This window comes from Coenobita brevimanus, chromosome 71, assembly GCF_032717465.1.
Source record: "Coenobita brevimanus isolate Jiangsu-jjx chromosome 71, ASM3271746v2, whole genome shotgun sequence".
NCBI lineage: Eukaryota > Metazoa > Arthropoda > Malacostraca > Decapoda > Coenobitidae > Coenobita > Coenobita brevimanus.
In genome coordinates, this window is record NC_137024.1 from 42,431,144 (window position 1) to 42,453,316 (window position 22,173).

Sequence of the window (22,173 nt, forward strand, 5' to 3'; positions counted from 1 at the left end):
CATACACTAAAGTAACATTCACCTCAAGAGCATTTCCTTTGGCACAAGCGCACACATGCACAACACTGTCAGGCACAATAAGCACTGCAATAAACACTACTGCTGCACCATAACGCTAGAGCACCACGATAAAACACAACTACACCACAACGAAACACCACTGCAACATCACCGGAAACAAAAACAATAACACAACAAATAACAACACACATCAAAATACACAATATCACACCACTGCAGCAACACAACAAACACCACAACACCACTGCAGCACTACCCCAAACACCACTCAACCCCAACAAACAATACTTCCTCCATGAAGTCAGGCACGACCATTGCACCAGGGACCTCTAAAAATAATGTTATAGAGATCGTAAAAGCACAAGGAAGAGAGCACAAATAAAAAAGCACGGTAAAAGAGAGGAGAAGTAGGCGAGCAAAATTTACGACAGGAAAGTAAGTGAGAAAAATATGAGAAACAGAGAATGCAAAATATCTAAGATCGAGAAAGTGAAAACAAAATAATAGCGACCAAGTGAATACAAAATATGAGAGAGAAAGTAACTGAATACAAAGTACGAGAAATATGGTGAACATATAATATGAGATGCGAAATGTGGGCCGCAGATTTACCATTAAGATTTCAGATTATTCTTAAAGACTCTGCACTGCTGCTGGATGCTTTAGTGGGAGCTCAGTTGTGTTTCTTACACCCACAGAGTCTGTTGATTTCCAACTCTCATACAAAATTTCAGGATAAAAGCAAAATGTTTCCTTTGTGTGTTGCCCAGTGTCATGACTACACCGTGCCTTCTTATGAGCAGATCTCATAAGAAGGCAGCCGGCCACTGGCAATTCATGACAATCTGTCATTGTCTTATTCATGACGAATAAGCAACAAACATCCACTCGCTTACAGAAAGACCAAGTATGAAGACAGTACGCAGATGATCACCCCCCTTGCAGTCGCATTTTATTTTATTTTCTTCCAGCTGATAGCAAAAAAGTTTGTACAACTAGAAAATTACAGGAGCTGGAAGACGACACTGACACCGTTAACGCTCTCATGGTCCCGCTTTCTTTTCATGTTTTATTTCTGGCTAAAGTCAGACGATAAGGGTGTCAAAGGAACCTGAACGCTAAGTAAAAAGGCACATATAACATAGTAAAATAGTATCATCTATCTTTTACATTATAGCTAAAAAAAACTGTTCATCTGCATGTCTATTTTTTTTACAAAGTCGTACAGCTTAATTATTCTGTGTTCACGACCCTGCACACAAACTGCGTAGTTCGTTCTCGAGGTCCAACAGTCCTCCTATGGGCAGCAGACAGCGCATACCCCATCACGTATCATCTATTTATTGAATGTCTATTAGTCTATTTGCCTATCTGTTCATCGCCTAATCTTTGTAAACATTACCAAACATCTGATCCCAGGGTTTATCTTTGAGGGTTACGATGAAAACCCCTTCAAGTCTCTCTAACCAAAACTTTCATCATCTTCCTCCCACCACTCCAGTCTTCCTATCGCAATTCCTCCTCCACCCTGTCCTTCCGCCTGTTTCTCGGTCTTCCTCTCCTTCGTGTTGCCATATATTATAAGCAAAGTAATTATGTAAAATGCTAAATATTTTTCTTATAGTCTGATATCAGAAGCGGGAGGAAGTTAAAGAAAAAATTATAAAGACGGTAACATTGCTTTGTGAAACTGAACTAGCTCAATGTAACCCTGAATGACTCGTGAGGATAATTACAAGTAGAAAATATTACGCTTCAACATGGATCAGTTTCACGGTGCTCGTCTATTACATTCTATGGTCATAATGTCTCTGATGGTAACGACAGCAAGTAGGATTATACGTATTTCATCACACACACACACACACACACACACACACACACACACACACACACACACACACACACACACACACACACACACAAATTATAATAACAAACAAACACTCACACCTAATATACTCACACTAGCACATACACATAACATACACATCCGCTCGCAATAATATTCTCTCTCTCTCTCTCTCTCTCTCTCTCTCTCAATGATTACCCTCTTGTCCGGCATTACATATTCAAGGTTCCCGGTCCAAGATTCAGGCAGGGTGAGGCAGGGTGTGAGGCGGTAGGGTAAAATAGCCGAGGGTGAAATTGTAGGGTGCGGTGGGAGGGAGAGGAGGCAGTGTAAGGCAGCAAAAGAGGATGAGTTAGAAGTGTGGGGAGGCGAGTGAGTTAGGATACTAGGGTGAGGCAGAAGGGTAAGGAAACAATTTGAAGTCGGGTAAGGTGATGTAGGCAAGTGGGACAGGAGTGAGGTAGATTTATAGGGTAAGGTTGAAGGGTAAGGTAACAGAGTGAGGGGAGGTCTGGGTAAGAGGGTGAGGTAGCAGGGTGAGGAAGAAAATCAAGACATATGGGTAAACTGGCAGTGGAATGCAGCAGGAAAGGGTGACAGAGCGAGGCAAGAGGGTGGGGCAGGAAGTGCATAGGAAGATGAGGCACGAGCGTAACCTAAGACGATGAAGTAGCAGGGTGAAATGGCAGGGTGGCAGGGATATGATGGCGAAGTGAGACAAGAAGGGGAATGCAGGGTGAGGCCAGAGTGTGAGAAGATGGGATGAAGTGTAAGAGTAAAGTGACAGACTACAAGATAGGGTGACGCAACAGAATGGAATGCAGGGTGAACATGGAGAAACAGAAAGCCAGTAGAGCGCAGCAGTGGGGTGAGCTGGGAGCGTGAGGTGGGAAAGTAAGACGGCAGGGGGGTACAATAGGAGGGTGAGGAGGCAGGGTGACGCGGAAGGCAGGAGAGACAGGGTGCGGTACAGTACCAGAGGAAGACGGCAGGGAGGGTGGCGGGATGGATAGCCGGAGGGGTAGAAGGGAAGAAGGGGCCAGATTTGCATTTGTAGTCTGATAATTAAAGGATCAGTCTAGGGGAAAGGAGGAGGGAAGAGAGGAAGAGAGGAAGGAGGACGGAGACGGAGAGGAGCACGGAAATGGAGAGGGACGAAAGGGTGAGAGAAAAAGAGAACATGGAAAAGAAGGACGGAAGGGGAGAAGGAGGAGGAAAAAATAATAAGAGTAAGGAAGAGGGAGGGAGTTGGAGAAAGAAAAATTGAAGGGAGAAAAGATGGGAGAGAGTTGGGGAGAAAGGGAGTGGAGAAAGGAAGGAAATGAAGGGTGAAAGAGAAGATAAGGAAAGGATAGGTGAGTAGCCTAAAAGAAAAGACTAAATGAATGAGGTGAGGAGAGGAAACCACAGAGAATGGAAGCAGAGCAGAAAAGAACCAAGGAGGTAGAAGAACAGGAAAAGGGGAGAAAGAGGAAACAGAAATTACGAGAGAGAGAGAGAGAGAGAGAGAGAGAGAGAGAGAGAGAGAGAGAGAGAGAGAGAGAGAGAGATGAAACGAGGAGGACGACAGAAAGAAATGGCGTGCTTGCCAAAAAGAAAAAGTGTGGAGAGTGAGGGGAGGGGAAAGAGATAGAGAAAGACAATCAGAATGGGGTGAAGGAGGGAAAACGGAGTGGGGAGAGAGGGGAGAAGAGCGCGGAGAGGATTAGGAGGGAGGGTCAGGGGAGCAGAGGTAAGAGGAAGAGGAAATGGAGAAGGGGAAAGAGGGATGAGAGGGGAGAGAGGAGAAGATGAAGACTAAGCGTGAGAAAAGAGTGAAAGAGAATCAGGGAGAAGGATAACGGAGAAACAGGGTACGAGGGAAAAGGTTGAAGGGAGGAAAAGGAAAGGTGGAAAACAAAAACGCGTAAAGAGGGAATGGGGAAGGGGGGAAAAAATGGATCTGGTGGAAGGTTGTGTGTGTGTGTGTGTGTGTGTGTGTGTGTGTGTGTGTGTGTGTGTGTGTGTGTGTGTGTGTGTGTGTGTGTGTGTGTGTGTGTGTAGTTCCGTAGTGAACAAGGTGGCGGTCCTTCTGATGCCTGGTAATGGCCTCGTTACTCCCCCACTTTGCATATCTCACACCTCTACACACTTCCATGACCTCTCTCTCTCTCTCTCTCTCTGCCTTGTTTTACTTGGACTTTCTTCCCTGTCACAGTGTAAATCTCCACATTTTAATTTCCCGTAATCCCCACTTTTAGCTTTCTGTATCCCACTTTCAGCTGTTATCCATGAAATATACCTTCACTTACCACACGACACTGCTGTAATCATTCTCATTTAGCTTTCGGTACCTCCAATTCTAGCTTGAAGCCCTCACATTTAGCTTTAATTGCACCTATCTTCCTCTACCCCTGATATAGCTGTAATCTCACACTTAGCTTTCTCTACCCTCCATTTTCACTGTAGTCCCTCATACTTAGCTTTCCTTACCTCTGTTTCAGCTGTAATCCCCCGCACTTAGTTTTCTGGACCTACTTAAATCCTCCAAATCCACCTTCCTGTACCCGTTATTCTTCACATTTAGCTTTCTCTACCTATATACTGTAATCCATCAAACTTAGCTTCTCAGACGTCATTCCTCGCTGTAATCGCTGACCCCTAAGTAGGATTACCAGTGCAAACAAAGAGGACGGGACTGCGTTTGCCTTGTCTACGGGCTGTTTGTGTGCCTGTGATTGCGTCCACCCAGGCGTGCTGTTTGCCTTGGGAGAGAAATGGAGCTGTCGACGTGGAGGAGTTCTGATGGTCCTCGTTTTCTTGGGCCTCTCTGAGTGGCAATTTATTTCTTGTTTGCCAGAGGACTATCACAATACAACTTTCGTGCCTCAAAAACAGCAGGGCCCGATGACGATGTTTCCCGATTGGTTTAGTCACTTTTTCACACCGAATGTAAATCAGTCCCCCTAGAACTGAGATTTTGGTCTTAAAACAGGTACATCAACAGAAGACGAATATGTCAGAAAGCATACAATTATGAAGTATATTTTCCACCACAAGCCTTAACACCCCAAATCAGTTACAATCACCTGGCTAAATTCCTTTCACTTATATTTTCATTCCGCCTAACACAACACGACACATTCAGTTTAGGGCAAAATCTCGCATAAGCCAAAGCGCTGAGAAAGGGTGGAAATAAGCCAAGCCATGCAATATTCAACAGCAAGCAGAGCAATGCGTCACTTTTAGCTTCCTCTGCACAGCTGGGCTTGCGGGAGGTGGCGCTTTGCTCTAATATTAATGCATTTATATTCATCATGCATCCTACGTGTTGTTGGTTTCTGTGTGTGTGTGTGTGTGTGTGTGTGTGTGTGTGTGTGTGTGTGTGTGTGTGTGTGTGTGTGTGTGTGTGTGTGTGTGTGTGTGTGTGTGTGTGTGTGTGTGTGTGTGTGTGTGTGTGTGTGTGTGTGTGTGTGTGTGTGTGTGTGTGTGTGTGTGTGTGTGTGTGTGTGTGTGTGTGTGTGTGTGTGTGTGTGTGTGTGTGTGTGTGTGTGTGTGTGTGTGTGTGTGTGTGTGTGTGTGTGTGAGTGTGTGTGTGTGTGTGTGTGTGTGTGTGTGTGTGTGTGTGTGTGTGTGTGTGTGTGTGTGTGTGTGTGTGTGTGTGTGTGTGTGTGTGTGTGTGTGTGTGTGTGTGTGTGTGTGTGTGTGGTACTGCAGCAAGGCCCCAACGGAACTAAATGGGTCGGTGTTGTGGAAGAGCTAACTTTTTCCTTTTACAGCCCCCAATAGCACCTCCCTTGAAAGACACGCACGGTACCTCAGCATACAGACCAGTGGACATGGGGGGATAGGGGAGAAATGGAAAGTAAGAGAGAAGGGAAATGGGAGAAAAGGGAGGAAGGGGAGAAGGGAAAAGGGAGGTATGAGTATGGGAGGAGGAGAAAAAGGGCAATGGAGGGCAGGGGTGGAGGGAAAAGGAAGGAATGAGGCAGAGGAGGGAAAAGCGAAGAATAGAAGGAGGGGAGGAGGGAACAGGGGGGATGGAGGAAGAGGGAACAGGGAGGAATGGAGGGAGGGGAGAGGGGAAAAGGGACGAAGGGGTGAAGAGAAGGAGGGAACAGGGAGGAATGGACGGAGGGGAGAAGGAAAATGGGAGGAATGGGGGTAGGTGAAGAGGGGAAAGGGGGGAATGGAGGGTAAGGGTGGAGGGAAAAGGAAGGAATGGAGGGAGGGGAAGAGGGAAAAGAGAGGAATGGTGGTAGATGAGGAGGGGAAAAGGGGGAATGGAGGGTAAGGGTGGAGGAAAGGGGAGGAATGAGGGTAGGGAAGGAGGGAAAAGGATGGGATGGAGGGAGGGATGGAGGGAAAAGGAAGGAATGGAAGAAGTGAAGGAGGGAAAAGGGAGGACTGGGGGGAGGGGGACAAGTGGGAATGAGGGAGGGACAAGGAAAGCAAAGGGGAGGGGGGGAACTGGAGAAGGGAAAAGTGGGAAAATGGGAAAGACAAGGAATGGTATGGGTGACGGAGGGGAGGGGAAGGAATACAGTGGGACAGGGGACCGAAGAGGGAAGGTAAGAAATCGAGGCAGGAGTGTGGAAGGCACAAGGGAGGAGGTAGGTGAAAGGGAGGGTGGGGCAAGGCTGGGGGGATTAGGGAGAGAGGGAAAAAGGATGATGAGAGAGAGAGAGAGAGAGAGAGAGAGAGAGAGATCGTTGGAAAGGCCGAGATAAAAAAAAGGAGGGGTGAAGCTGGAATATGGAAAATAGAAGGACGAAAGATGAAAAAAAAAAAAAAAAAAGGTGGACGTGAGGAATGGAAGCAAGGAAATACGTGGAGGAAATGGGGATGAGAAAGAGTAGAAGAGGCAAGGAATGGTAGAAGAGGCAAGGAAAGGAAGAAAGAGAAGGAATGGGGGAGGTGAGAAAGAAATATAAACGCTGGAAAAGTGGTGAAGGAAGAAAGACGGAGGGGAGGGAAAACAGGAAAAGAAAGAGAGAAAGGCTGGAGGAGGTGGGAAGGAGGACGACTGCAGTGTTGGTGACAGAAGCAGGCGGTGAACGTGACAGAAGGAGTTTACACGAGAATCCTGACGCTTTATTTTTCTCCCACTTATTGACAGCGACGACACCTTGAACTTCACGCCAACCCCCTTAGCACTGACTCATGGTAATCGATTTTAACTTCTTCACTACAACGCTTTTTAATATTCTCTGGAAAGGTCTCTCATCGTGGAAGGATTTGGAGCAGCTTTCGTAAATCCCTGCAACATGGAGGTGTCTTCTTGAAATCCCCTGACGATTTTATTCAGATGAGGGACGTCTGGTACTGAAAAGGTAAATACAGTACTCGTAAAAGGTGGATATCGTGCGACGGAGGGCGACGTCGAGGGCTGACACCTCGTACTTAGGCAAACTATGACGAAAAATGGAACGCCAGATGATTTCCTTCGGGTGGGACGACACAACGGAATCATACTACAAAGAAAGCGTCTCACAATAAATAAAAGCACAACTGAATCGCTGTTATCATCATCATTATCCTTATCATACTTCCAACAGCACTAAATGATGGGTTTAGCAATACACACTAGCAGGTGTAACTAACAAACCAGTACCCAATGAAGAAGGTCGTCCATACATTCACTCACCGTTCACGTCTTCAGGGGAAAAAGAAAACACTGAAGAAAAACTGCAAACAAAACCACCTGAAGAAGTCTGACCAGAGTGATGTTCCAGTCATACAAAAACGACCCAAGCGACAGATGACGTAATACAAAGGGACAGGATAAAAATCTATATTAAGACCTGGTATAAATGAAATGGGACTCTAAAGATTCTACGGTAACTGGACATTACAGCAATACTTTACAGAAACTACACCAGCTTTATATGACTAGACAGAGAAACTACATCGGCTTTATATGACTAGACAGAGAAATAGTTACCGGCACAGAATTACGGTTACAAAAAAAAAAAAAAAAAAGATGCCATAGTAATGACAAGAGAATATAATTACATAAAACTCTACCCCCTTTCTCTCTCTCTCTCTGTTTCTCTCTCTCAGTTTCTCTCTTTCTCAGGAAAGAGGGCACATCCTCACTTCCCCCCCTTCTCCTAAATAGAGCCGGTGGTCATAAGAATCAGAGTCTAGGCATCCACAAAGCCGGGATGACCATTATGGGCAGAGATGGTTAGAGGCTCTTTTTCCCCTCTTCTTATCGCTCTGTGTGTGTGTGTGTGTGTGTGTGTGTGTGTGTGTGTGTGTGTGTGTGTGTGTGTGTGTGTGTGTGTGTGTGTGTGTGTGTGTGTGTGTGCAAGAAAGATGACTAAAAGTTCGAACTCTATAAATATGTTAATTCTGAGATGCCTATACCTCTCTCTGCACAAAGGATGCATCTTGGGTGTGACTTGTGATGCTGTATGGCAGTGAAACGTGTCTAGTGACGGAAGACGGGGTTGGTGAATGAAGATGACATTCACAGACAGGAAAGTTACCGAGATGGTAATGGGCAGATGGATGTGTGGCGCTTTGATGGGGCAGAGTTGGGTGTGATGTAATAAGAGGGATGCCTGGTATTAAGAGGCTCAGGAATGTAATAAGAATGGGGCAGTTGAGATGGTTTGGGCATGTGAGAGGAATGGAGGAGAATATTTGAGTGAATAAGGCTACTACCATGAATGAGGGAGAGAAAAAAAAAAGGGGGGGGGGGAAAGACTACAGAAGACGCGGGGAAAAGTTCTGCCCAAAGACCTGCCGAGCATAGAGAAATAGACAGAAAATTCTAGAAACTAAAAAAAGAGCAATGGTTATCAATGAGTAAAAATAAACAAATGAATAAACAGGCATGCACAACCAAGACCTTCAAATACGTAACACATAAACGCAAATACTTAAAAATTGATCAAAAGCAGAGAGAAAGACTGTCCAAAGAAGACGCTAGATCTGACCAGTTGCGTCTATGGTGAACTGGGAATACCAATCAATTCTAGCACTAAAGAGCGGAACAGAAATGAATTAAGCAAGGCTAGACGGGTGCTGCATGACCACATTATTAGTAAACGGATAGAGATTGGAAAAAAAAAATGGCACACACACACACACACACACACACACACACACACACACACACACACACACACACAGAATAATAGCTGTCATGTTCATCTCTAATCCTACTGCATCCAACTTCATCGTCGGTTTTTTATACATTCCCTGTCCATATCCAGCTACATTCTTCGTTGCCTACAGTGCCTCTCCCGGCCTTCAAACTCTCTCCTAAACACCCAATTCCTATCCCTCCCAATTCACCCCCTTCCCCCTCTAGGCACGCTGGGATTACGTGGGAAGTATGTAGAATTTCTGCTGTTTTGTCCATAGTTAAGGCAAGCTAGGTCATGACAAAAATGAAATCTGCAAGTGTGGATTCTCTCTCCCTCTCCGTCTCTCTCTCTCTCTCTCTCTCTCTCTCTCTCTCCAGCACAGATTTCATTCTCCATTACCTCTTCCAATCTCGGCCCTCTCTCTCAATTTATCCCACCTCCTCAGTCTTCTTCCTCCACCCCCCTCCCTCACTCCCTTCTTCCTGATTCTCTCTCTCTCTCTCTCTCATGGTCCTACACATTATGCAATTCTATATCACTGCACGACACAAACTATTCTTTCTTTCATGCTTGTCCATCTCTTTTCTCCTCGATTTCTCTCCTAAAATTTCATTACCACTTTCTTTCATTTTCCCCTTAAGGCTTAGATTTTTCTCCCCCTTTCTCTTTTTTTCCCCATTTCTCTTTTGTCCTCTCACCTAAACTCACATCTTTTCATTACCTCACTTTTTATTGCTCCGGCTATGCTTCCTCTCCACTCTCTCGCTCTCATATTTTCCCTTCTCTCACCATGGCCGTCCTATTTCTATATTCCCTATCACCCAACCTCCTCTCTCTCTCTCTCTCTGTCTGTCTGTCTGTCTCTCTCTCTCTCTCTCCAGTCTTCTCGAAACTTTACCTTTAACCAAGCTATTAGGGGCACTAGGCCTATTTCTCTTTTGTTTTAGCCTAGAATGAAGGGCCCGAAAAACTCTCTCTCTCTCTCCACATCTTTGCCCACTATCTCTATCTATCTCATTTTCATTTCTCCCCATAATCTTCCTCTTTCTAAATTCTCAATCGCCCCCTGCTCCCCCCCCCCTCTCTACCTCCAACTGAATCTGTTTATCCACCCACCCATCAATCTACCTAGCTACCTATTTATCTATCTCCACTTCTATCTTAATGTATCTATCCATTCATTTATCTACTTACCTAGCTACCTACTTCATCTCCACCTCTACCTTTATATATCAATCCATCCATCTATCTTCCTACCTACCTTCCTGCACACACATACATACATACCTATCTTTCAATCCATCTACTTTTTCCTATTGTTTCCTATCTCCAGGATCCTAGAATATCCGATGGGTTCCTCTCTTGATCCCCTAATACTGAGTGCCTGTTCCATATTCATGTCTAGTACTTTAAATCCCCCTCTATGAATAGCCTAATAACCTGAATATCATCTGAATAGCTCTGTTCTACATACATAACACTTAAACAAACATTTTTATTTTAATGTGCTAATACACCCACACATGAACACACACAATTATTATATCTATCTATCTATCTATCCATCTATCTATCTATGAATATCTGTCCATAGGGCAAACAATAAACAGAAAATCTGTACCGTACATATACTGCACGATTAATGTACTGGTGGTTTTAGCTGGCATCTCTGAAACAGTGATGCGCTTGAAGTACTACATTCGTCGCTGCAGTATAACTTCCCTTTTTGGATCTCAAATGATCAAGGCGTTCTTCGTATTATTTTCCTGTACGGCTGATTCCCTGAACGTAAAGACAGTGAGGGAGAAAGCCTTTACTTTATTTTCCTGTTTTAGAGCTTCTGTACTTAGATCACCTCCTAGGGACCATAGGGTTTGTGCATTTATTTAACTCTCTCTCTCTCCAGCGTAGGATTCCCCTCTTTCCCTCTCGCTTGCTCTGATTTTACTCTCCATTTCCTCTCCCTAACCCAGACAAGTCTCCTCCCCCCGTCTCTCTCTCTCTCTCTCTCTCCATAACCAGTTTCCTTCTTTACCTCCCTTTCCGCACGGCTGTTTATTGCTCTCCACTCCCGCCGCCGCTCCCACACGGCACTTTCGTGTCCTCACCATTCAGCACTTTCACCTTCCCACTATTTTGTACTATCGCGTCTGTTTCGCGATCGTACTATTTCGCCCCCACTAATCAGCATTTTAGCGTCCACTCTGTTCAGCACTTTGGCGTCCGCACGATTCAGCACTTACGCTTCCGAACTACTTTACACTTTCGCGTCAGCACTATAGAACACTTTCACGTCCGCACTATTAACCCTTTTGCGTTCGCAGTGTTTTGTACTTTCGTGTCCGTATTATTGCGTAATTTATTCCCTGCAATACTTTACAGTTTCGCGTCCGCACTTTTCAGCAAGATTGAGTTGCATTCGCTCTGTTATCTATTCCTGTGGATGTTCAGGCGCTTATCATTACACGCTTTTGTCACCTCTCGTGCCATTATCAATCAGTTTTGGGCTTGTATGAACTGCTTTCTCTCTCTCTCTCTCTCTCTCTCTCGTTGTGCAATAACTTTCCTCACCTCATATTATCTAAAGGCCGCTTCTACTATTCTCCTTTCTATTTTCTAAACTATTTTTTTATTTCCTATTATTTCCTTTCTTACCACCTTTTTATTCTTGATATTTCCTTTGATTCGTCTGTTTATACTTTTATTTTCCTTTTCACTGTTTTCATCATCTTGTATTTTCTCTCCCACTGTCTCGTGCTTTTAATATTTCCTCTCACTCTTATTTCTTATTTAAACAATTTCTCATATACTATTTTTTTTTAATCGTGTTTTTCCTTTCCTCCAGTACAATCCTTTATTCTGGCTTGTTTTCCTTCCTTTTATCATTCTCGTTCAAATTTTCTCTTCCACTATCGACAGGATTCATATCTCTCATGATCACCTTCCCCCTCCTCTCCTTCGTATACAGGTTACCTAAATAGTCTTCTTCATTTTCCATTTTTCTTGTCGATAGGATCACATTTCTCTCCTCTGGTCTCCTCCTCCTCCTCCTTACTCTCTCTCTCTCTCCACCGTTCTTCCCTGATCTCTTCTTTCCTCCACCTCCAGTATTTCTTTTCTTCCTCTTATATTTCTTTCCTTTATTTACTTCGCGGTTCTCTTACTCACTTGTTTTCTTTTATTTTGTTTTTCCCTTCTATTTGCAGTGCCACTTTTCATCGATCTATTCCTTGTCTTCCTTTCTTTCCTCTTCCTACTTCACCTTTTTCTTTATCATTTCTCCAAAGCCTCCTCTCTGATCTCTCTCTTCTTTCTTGCAGCGCCTTCCTCCTTTCCTTTTCTTCCTTCCTTCTCTCTTCTTTATTTCCACTTTCTTCTCCCCGCTCTTATTTCTTCTTTAATTTCCTCATACTTATTTTACATTTTCTTAGCCTTTCTTCTCTCCTTTCTTCATTCTTCTTCCTTCTCTATTCAATATGTTCATTTTTGCATCTCTCTCATCCCCTCCCTTCAAATCCTTTCCTCGCCGCCTTCTTATTTCTTGTTTCCTTACTTTCTTTTCTCATTGTTCTTCCCTCTTCTACTCCCCCCCTTTCCTCTCTGCAATTTCTCTTCGCGTCTCTCTCATTCCCTCTTTTCTCCGTCCTTAATATGCCTTCTCCTCCCCTGATGGTATCCTTGCTCTCAATTTCCTTTATTTCCTCCTCACTTCACTCCTCCCCCACACAATATTCTCTCTCTCTCTCTCTCTCTGTCTAAACATCCCTACCCTCACATGTCCAGGCCCCAGCTACATTACGTCAGTATAAACAATAATTTTCAACTTCCTAAAACTTCCGCCAGAGGGCCAAAAGGCTGGAGGTCGCGGAGACAACATGTTTACCTTGTTTTATTTGCCTTTACGTCTTTTGTAGTTTTCGCTGCCTCCCGACCTCTCTCTCTCTCTCTCTCCTTCTGATATCTCGCATCTTCCCTGTCTCTCCTCTCTCTTTTCACTCTCCCTTTCTCCTCTCACTTCCTTACTGCCTCCCATTCACTCTTTCTCCCTTCGACCTTCCCTCCCTTCGTTTCTTACAAATTCCCTCATTCCTCTCTCTCCTCTATCCCTCGCTCTGACCCTAACTTTCCCCTTTCCCTCCCTCCCAACTTTTCCCTTCCATCCTCTTCCCTCTTCTCCTACTCCATTTCGCCCTCCACCCTTTTCCCTTTCCGCTACTCTCCCTCTCTCTCTCTCTCTCTCGCCCCTACAACACTTACGACTCATAAACGTCCCACAAAAACAATGCGCCGGCGGCGTTCACCCTCCCATTACGTCACGAGTCGTTATCCAGGCCAGGGGAGTAGGTATCAGGGAGGTGGTATGAGGGCTGGTGTAGGGGTAGGGGGGAGTGTGAAAGCTGGTGTAAGGTAGTGTGAGGGATGGTGTGGGGAGTTGTTAGGTGGTGTGAGGTGTGTGGTGTTGTGAGGAGTGGTGTGAGGTGCTGATGTGGTGAGGTGTGATAGCTGTACTTGTGAAATGGTGTGAGAACTGGTGTTGGATGGTGTGGTTAGGTGTGAGGCCTTATGTCGGACCCTCTTAGAGTGACATGAGATGGTGTGGGAACTGGTGCTGGGACAAGTGTCAGGGAAGGTGTGGAATGATAATCCTGATGTATGCTGTTGTGTGGGCTGGTGTGGGATGGGCCGTGGGCTGGTATGAATCGTGGGAAAGTTTGAAGTCTAATGTAAGGTGGTATGAATCCTGGAGAGAAATAATACGATGGTGTGAAAACTGGTGTGGGTGTTGTGAAAGCTGGTTTGGGGTGGTGTGGGGCAGAGTGGTGTTAGTACTAGTGTTGGGTGGTGGAGTATGGACTGGTGAAGGACAGTAAAGAGGCTGGTGTGGACTGGTGTGAGATCTGGTGTGGGCTTGTGTGAATGCTTTTGCTGGAGCCCGTGTAAAAATCAAGTCAAAAGTGCAATGGCGTGAGAGCTAATGTGAGGTGGTGCTTGCAGTGGTGTATAATGGAGTTACTAAGGGGTGGCGTGAAGGCTGGTGTAAAGTGGTGTGAGATGGTAAATGGACTTATGTGAGGTGGCATAATGGGCGGTGTGAGCTGTTAGAACTGGGATGGGGTGGTGTGAGGGCTAGTATGAGGTGGTGTAATTTGGTGTAAGGACTGATGTGGGGAGCAGTGGCAGTCGGTGTAAGGTGGTGTTAGATGGTGTTGAAGCTGATGTGAGGCAGTGTGGGGTGGTGTAAGGGCTATTATGAGGTGGTGCTGGGACAAGATACAGTGGAGTGACTTGGTGTATGATGGTGTGAGGACTGGTGTGGACTTGATGTGGACTTGGTGTGGACTGATGTGGGATGTGGGTAGGGTGTCCAGCAATCCCCCTACAATTACTGTCATAAACCGTTACATATCCCCATTTCGACACCAATACCCACCCTCCATTCTGCATACATACCAGGGACTGTCATTAAAAACTGCCGTAATAATATGAGCAGAGGTGAATTTATGACATGTCGAAAGATCCGCCACTAAATCCAAATCTACAAAGTGTTTCCTGTCGCAGCTCGAGATCGAACCCGTATACTTTCACCACCACCATCTCATTAAAACCACCTGACATTAACTTTTTCACTGCGGCGACGATTTTTCTGCTGCTTTCTGGCTGCCTCGGACCGTTATATTCGCCTGGAAAGATTTTTTTTTTTTTAATTTCATTCCTATAACCGCCAGACATGTTTATTTAGCACAGGAAAATTACCTCAGATAGAATGTTAAAAAAAATGATACCGTGAATAAGATACAAGAACATTAACCACCTGAATCACTGGTTAATTATTGGTTCAACTGGTTAATTCTTGCTACATCCAGACGATTTTATTCATCGTCGGGGAGGCCTGTAGTAGCGACGAGGCCAGTGAAAAATAAATCTAACCTAAAAAAAAAAAAAAAAAAAAAAAAAAAAAATCCCGGACTCAATAAAATAGTGTGGAGGTAGCATGTGGAATAAATAAAATGTCACCGTACTGAAGGGGTTTTGGTCTAGCGCAGCAGAAAATAACTAACGAAAAAAGACCTGGGATCCTACTAAGCCCACGCCCCTTTGCCCTGATATAATTAAGTTAGCAGGTTAAGGCAGGACCCCGTGTTTGCCAGGTAAATATGTCACGTCGCGAGAGAGAGAGAGAGAGAGAGAATGTAGAAGGCGTTGAGTGTTAGTATGACGTGAAAGAAAACTCGTAAATCTATCTCGCTCCATTTTTTTTACCTCCTTTTTCCTATTACCTGCCATCAGCCTTCAGTGACTCTCTCTCTCTCTAACCTATCACCTTCCCACCACCTGTCAGTCACTTCTCTGTGTGTGTGTGTGTGTGTGTGTGTGTGTGTGTGTGTGTGTGTGTGTGTGTGTGTGTGTGTGTGTGTGTGTGTGTCTCTCTCTCTCTCTCCAGCCTACCACCTTCCCACCACCTGCCAGTCACATCGGTCTGTCTGCCTGTCTGTCTGTCTCTCTCCGTCTGCGTCTCTCTCTCTCTCTCTCTCTCTCTCTCTAGCGAAGTGTCACTAAAAAATTTCTACACACAAAGCGCCCAAGAAATATAGAGCCACATATACCTTCCTTAAAGCCTTGACGACGATGAAAATTCTTTAAGTTAGTTCTTGCTATTTTCAGACCTTTACAGTTTTTTTTTTTTAGTTTACAGATTTTCAAATTGGCGGGTTTAATATACTGTATCATTTACCAACCCCCCCTTCACTATAAGAGCGCTATTCCACAGTGAAAAAAATAATAGGAGCCAAAATAAAAATAAAAATACGACATTGCAGAGAAGAGGTCAACTATCAAAACAACCATCTACCAGTGTCATTAATCACTGTCCGATTTCAATAACCATCACAGAACGCCCCTGGTCGGCACACTAGTATACCTCTATATATCAGTGTCGCAGGCACAGCTGTATATCTGCATGTATACTAACTCTCTTATTATGCCCACGTCGTTATATATTTCATTAACGCTCTTTCAAAACGATTTTATTTGCCTTAGTGTTGACTTCACGGAACTTAATGGGGGTTATAAAGCAGTATATTCACAACCCACTCACTACTGGCCTAAAACAGGGGTTATAATATAGTACAGTCATAACTCCCTCACTATTAAAAACACTAGATTGGTGGGGTTGTATACAGACTTTACAACTGCTCGCTAATACAGGCAGTGAGAGGAGTTAATTATAGTCAGGAGGTTCCTAAGACGGCTTCAACTGTTTGTCGGTAGCAAGCATAAATAAATAAATAATTGTAATCAAGGTGTAAGGCATTTTCATCAACACAAAAACACCTCTGAACACACCATATACTAACACATCCCTGTATCTCACAATTCATCATTATATATTTCAAAACACCCTTACATTAACATTTCCATAAACACCGAAACACCTCTGAATTTATTAAAACACTACTCTATGCATTAAAATAACCGTATCTCTTAATTCACCTCTATATTAAAACACCGTTGTATCTACTTAGTCACCTGTTATCTACCTAATCTCCCCTCAATATACTAAACCACTTCTCACATTCGTCTGCGTATATAAAATAAATAAAATAAAACACTGAACCTACCACCACAGCAGGACTTACCGAACATTTCACTTGTTCACCCCTTTCATTTACTCACCTGAAATGAAGAAAAAATAATTAATACACAATAAGGCAACGGCATTACTGAACACTCCAAAGTGAGTAAATGGATGAGTATATTACCGTTAAAAAGGTCAACAGTGAGTAATTAGTAAGTAGAGGACTGTAATATTGACAGTGAGCTGAGAGAGCAATCAGCAGTTAGTAAATGAATGAAAAAAAAAACGGTAGCACCATGAATAAACGTAAAGCTAATCGAATTTATGAACATTATTAAGAGATGAAAAACAAATCAACATCCTACGAACAGCCAGAATAAATGAAAAATAAACCAACATCCTATGAATAACACCAAGTATGAATAAACAATACAACATTGTATAACACCACGAATACACGAAGAACACAACTCAGTCTCCTTAACGAATCTCACAAATAAACCAACGTCCACTACACTAAGCGAGGGGAGACTTTATTTGTCCAGAAGTCTACAAAAAAAACAACTAAACATAAATTTCCTCACCTCATCCAAGGGTGGGAAAAAGAGGTATGGCTGGAGATGATGATGAGGATGAACATAAATTTCTTCATTATATAGTTATGAATATGCCAAAAAATCTTATAACACCATGAATGAACGAAAATACATCAACAACGCTGAACACCAACACTCGTCACGTTGTGAATCAAGCAAATGTCAATTTCCCCTCTCACTCCAGTCACAGACAGGCAAACACACGACTTAAAAAAAGGGTAACGTCCTACGAAAAACATGAATAAAAACAACAAAATACGAAAGAAACACCCAACGAGAAACACAGTAAGTCAGTAAAAAAACACACACACATCAATGCCATCAATGACTATCACAAATACATCAATATCCTCTCTCAATACCCATCAATGTCATCTTCACCCATACCAGCAACGGATGGAGGGACGGGAAAAGTTACTCTTGTGTCTCCCGCAGGCTACAATAACTGAATAAACATAAATTTCTCCCTTATTTATAGTTACTATCGGGGGGATGGCGCCGGTTCGCTATACAGTATATATGTATACAATCTCTGAGTTTCCATAAATATCCATAAATGCCAAACACTGACTGCTGCCACGCGGAGGGCCAGTGTGATGGTGTGAAAGAGGTGGTGAGGGCTGGTGTGAGAGGTGGTATGGACTGGTGTAATGGTGTGGAAGGGATGGACCGGTGTGATGTTGGGCAGAGGTGGTAAGGGTTGGTGTGATGGTGTGGGGAAAAAAAAAAAAAAAAAAAGAGGTGATGGTGTGAGGTGGTGCGGGGTGGTGTGATGGTGTGAAAGGCAAACTGGTGTGATGGACAGATGGTGTGAGCTGGTGGGATGATGTGAAAGGGAAGGCCTGGTGTGAAAGAGGAGGAAAAAAAAAAGTGATGAGGGGTGGTATGGGTTAATGTGCATGTAAGAGTGGGGAAACTTAGAGTGGATTGGTATGAAGATGAAAAGACTGGTGTGAACCTGTGAAGAGGAGCAGGCTGGTATGAAGAGAGGTGAGGGCTGGTATAGACTGCTGTGAAAAGAGAGAGAGAGAGAGAGAGAGAGAGAGAGAGAGAGAGAGAGAGAGAGAGGAGGAGGAGGAGGAGGAGGAGGAGGAAAGCAAACAGCAACAGACCGTATGGTCCTTTCGAGGCTGCTTGTTACAGAGAAGACTATGATTACAAGTTCTAATTCTACAGGCTGAAGGATAAGGATAGTAAAGCAAGAAGGTTCCCCCCACCCGCAAACCCTCCAGGAAAAAGTGAGAAAAACCACCATGCAGTATGGAAAAACTGACATGGAAATTTCACAGAAAATACTGGAAATGAAAAGTCACATTCTATAATACTTTGTCTATAAGCTACTCGACTGAGTAACCTGAAAGAGAAAGAAATCAACTAAACTAATAGTTACGGCATGACATCATAAACCGGTACATTGAGTTAATGGGAAGTCTGTGGACATAACGTGGAAACTACACACTGCACAGTGTGGATGTTTAGGGGTGGTGCGGCTGCCTTGCCTGGCGCTTTTAAGGTAGGCAGCAGTCAATCAGGCCCTAGCTCCGTTCACTCCACTGAGACAAGTAACTCTCCCATGTGGGCCAAGTACACAAGTTTCCTTCTGAAGCAGTGATCCCTGGTACATTAAAAAAAATCCCGATGGTGGTCACTTGTATAACAGAGACTCTCAGTGATCCACAGCCCATCACAGGTCGAAAGTCAGAGTAGTGACCGTTAACTCAGGGCTATCTGTGCAGATCCTAATCTGTGTTTATATTACTTTCTTTGCTTTGGGGAAATTGAAAAAAAATATAAGACGGGGTGTCTTATAGACAAAAGGGGACTGCACATTGCACAGAGTGGATGGAGGAGAAGGAGGAAGAGGAGGAAGAGGAGGAGGAGGCGGCGGCGGCGGCCTGGTGTGAAGGTGACAAAAATATCAGGAAAAAAATGTATGAAGGTGCGAAAAACTTGCGTGGAAAAAATATTAAAAATTGACGTGTGTGTGTGTGTGTGTGTGTGTGTGTGTGTGTGTGTGTGTGTGTGTGTGTGTGTGTGTGTGTGTGTGTGTGTGTGTGTGTGTGTGTGTGTGTGTGTGTGTGTGTGTGTGTGTGTGTGTGTGTAAATATTATTTAAAACGTATTAAACTGGGCTGAAACTATGAGTCGAATTGAGGGTTAAGTTTTGCTGAAGAATGGGTTTGTGAGGGCTGAAGTAACGACGAGTATGGACTGAAGTGAGGACACAGGACAGTGCCACAGAACATGACCACGGGGAACGAGAAGCCTGATGCTCCCAAGGAAATGGAGCTTCAACTTCCATTGCTCCATGCTTACCCCTCTCTCTCTCTCTCTCTCTCTCTCTCTCTCTCTCTCGCCACGCGCGCGATAAAACACGACGAAATACTATATGAACACAGAGTCCTGAGAGTCTATAGGCAGAGGTGGTGGTGGTGGTGGTGGTGGTCATAAGTCGATGATTCTACGGATTCTAATGATTGTACTATTCTGTGGGTAAAAATAATATGACAAAAACGGGGTTAGGAAAACGAAAGGTGGGGGGAAAATGTTGTACTCTGCGCACTATCCCGTACCCTGGTCCATAAACAGATATTCGATGGTCCACAACCTCAATATTCCTCCAGTGCATTGCGGACCATCGTTCCGGGTTTGACATTTATGTTCATGGCTGCACATCAACGCCGCCCGTCACACAACAGTATATTTACACTTTCGAAACACACTTCATGCCTCTCATTCTCCCAACACGTGATACACCTCATCCTCACATTTTATACAACTCAGCCTCCAGCACACTTCATGCACCTCACTCTCGCAACACACTTCATACACCTCACTCTCGCAACACACTTCATACACCTCACTCTCGCAACACACTTCATGCACCCCCCTCTCGCAACACACTTCATGCACCCCCCTCTCGCAACACACTTCATGCATCTGAGTCACACACCACACCTCATGCAACTCGCTCTCAAAACACAGACTTAAACTAATGATTTCTGGGACCGCTCAAGAGTAATAAAGAGGCCAAAACTGCACTTCACTGTGTTCAACCTCCACATGAACTTGGGAGAAAAACAACAACAGCATATGATGGTACATACATACATACATACTTACATACATACGTTTTAACAGACTGGCTGCTGTATGTGCGATATTTAACAGTACTTACGTTCGTAGTCTATGTTGTCACCTTATGCAATATGTATATTTTGGCCATATTATTAACCCCTTCAGCCTAAGGACGCGATTTTCGTCATATCCTTGCTATTATTAGACAATTATAATCAGCCTAAAAGACTTACCGGACGGCTGGAGTTACATTACACTCTTCATTAATCCTTACATTTAGAAAAGTCTTTCTTAATTAAACAAAATCGACTGGAATATTTATAACCATTATATTAAGTGGTTCACCTGTATTTTACTTCATGCAGCGCCGTACGCAACGTGACAGAGAGGCCAAATACAAGTTACTTTATAATGGGTATAACAAATGACTCGCAATCTGGAGCCTCGTCTTCCCCTTCATGCTCTCATAATCAACTCATTTGTGGGGCTCTCCTGAAATGAAAAAAATAGTCTGGTAGCATCAAGAATAAACTAACTATATATGTCACTGGAGCGAAGGAGATAGCTTACATAGTTAACATTCTTGCTGCTGTTACTACTACTCATTTGCGGTACTGTACAATATATGGTTTACGGTACAATATTTATTTCTGCAGCTTTCCCTTCCCATCATAACTCTGAACACACACACACACACACACACACACACACACACACACACACACACACACACACACACACGGTACCAGCGATGTTCCAGTAGACCTCCCTAACTGAATCCTGTGACTCCTACGTCTTAACTCCCCTCTTCCCCCATCCACCTTAACCTGATCAAGCCACCTCCTGCCCTGGCTTTGCGTCGGCCTAATACATACCCGCTGAGGTGGCTTGGCTGTCCCTGAATTCCCTTGTTAGAAATAGTCGTCTAGTGGTAGTGAGACTCAAATGGAAAAATATCGTCATCATGGTGAAAGGGTTAGTGCACAACGTCCCTACAGCAAAAACATTTCTATTTCCTGAAGCCCAAGAGGTTCCTTCCAAAACTGATTATTATGATCGCCTGAAAGTAGCAAAGTGAAAAATGTGTGTGTGTGTGTGTGTGTGTGTGTGTGTGTGTGTGTGTGTGTGTGTGTGTGTGTGTGTGTGTGCCTCTCTCTCTCTCTCTCTCTCTCTCTCTCACACACACACGCACACACACACACATTAATTACAAGTGCGACACAAACTAATCGAGCCTCTCACCCGAACCTCGCCAACTGCCGCCCATTAATTCCGCTTAAGAGAATTCACCTTAGTTACCAGCCCACACCATTTTGTTTGAGTTCCAGTGCATTATTTCAGTGTAAATTAAAAAATAATAATTATGTAAATAAGCATTATTACAAGAGTTCAAATGTATGATTTCTGCATGAATAATTAAATAAAATAAATATATAAATAATTAGGTATCCATAAAAACAATACGTATCCATTAGCCTTAAAAGCGAGCTCTACATGCACAAGTATTTTAATATACTGATTTTTTTTTTTTACTTTGCTCTTCATACTTGTGAACGATTTTATTCGACTTGGGAAAAACCTCTTGTAATAATGGAGATGATGAATTTTTAAATCTCTCTATTGGTCAAAAGGCCTCCTGTAAACTGAGAATAATAGTCTGGCAGCAAGAACAGTACCAGCAGTTGCAATCCCAGGATCACCTAGACGTGAACTCGGTGGACTGCAGGTCAATGCTGCCCGTCTCCTGCAGTCCATCATCCTCTTTTCAGTGGACGGGGAGGACACTGAGGGACGTTCGGATAACCGTGATGTGGAGCTGTCCAGTAATATCGATGCCACAACGTGAAGGCATCCTCTCCAGCACAAGTAGCATGAATAAAACAATAAAATACATCATGGTGTGATGGGATTAAGTACGAAAAATTTACTGCTGTTATACATACCCATACATCTCAAGAATGAGATGTCATTT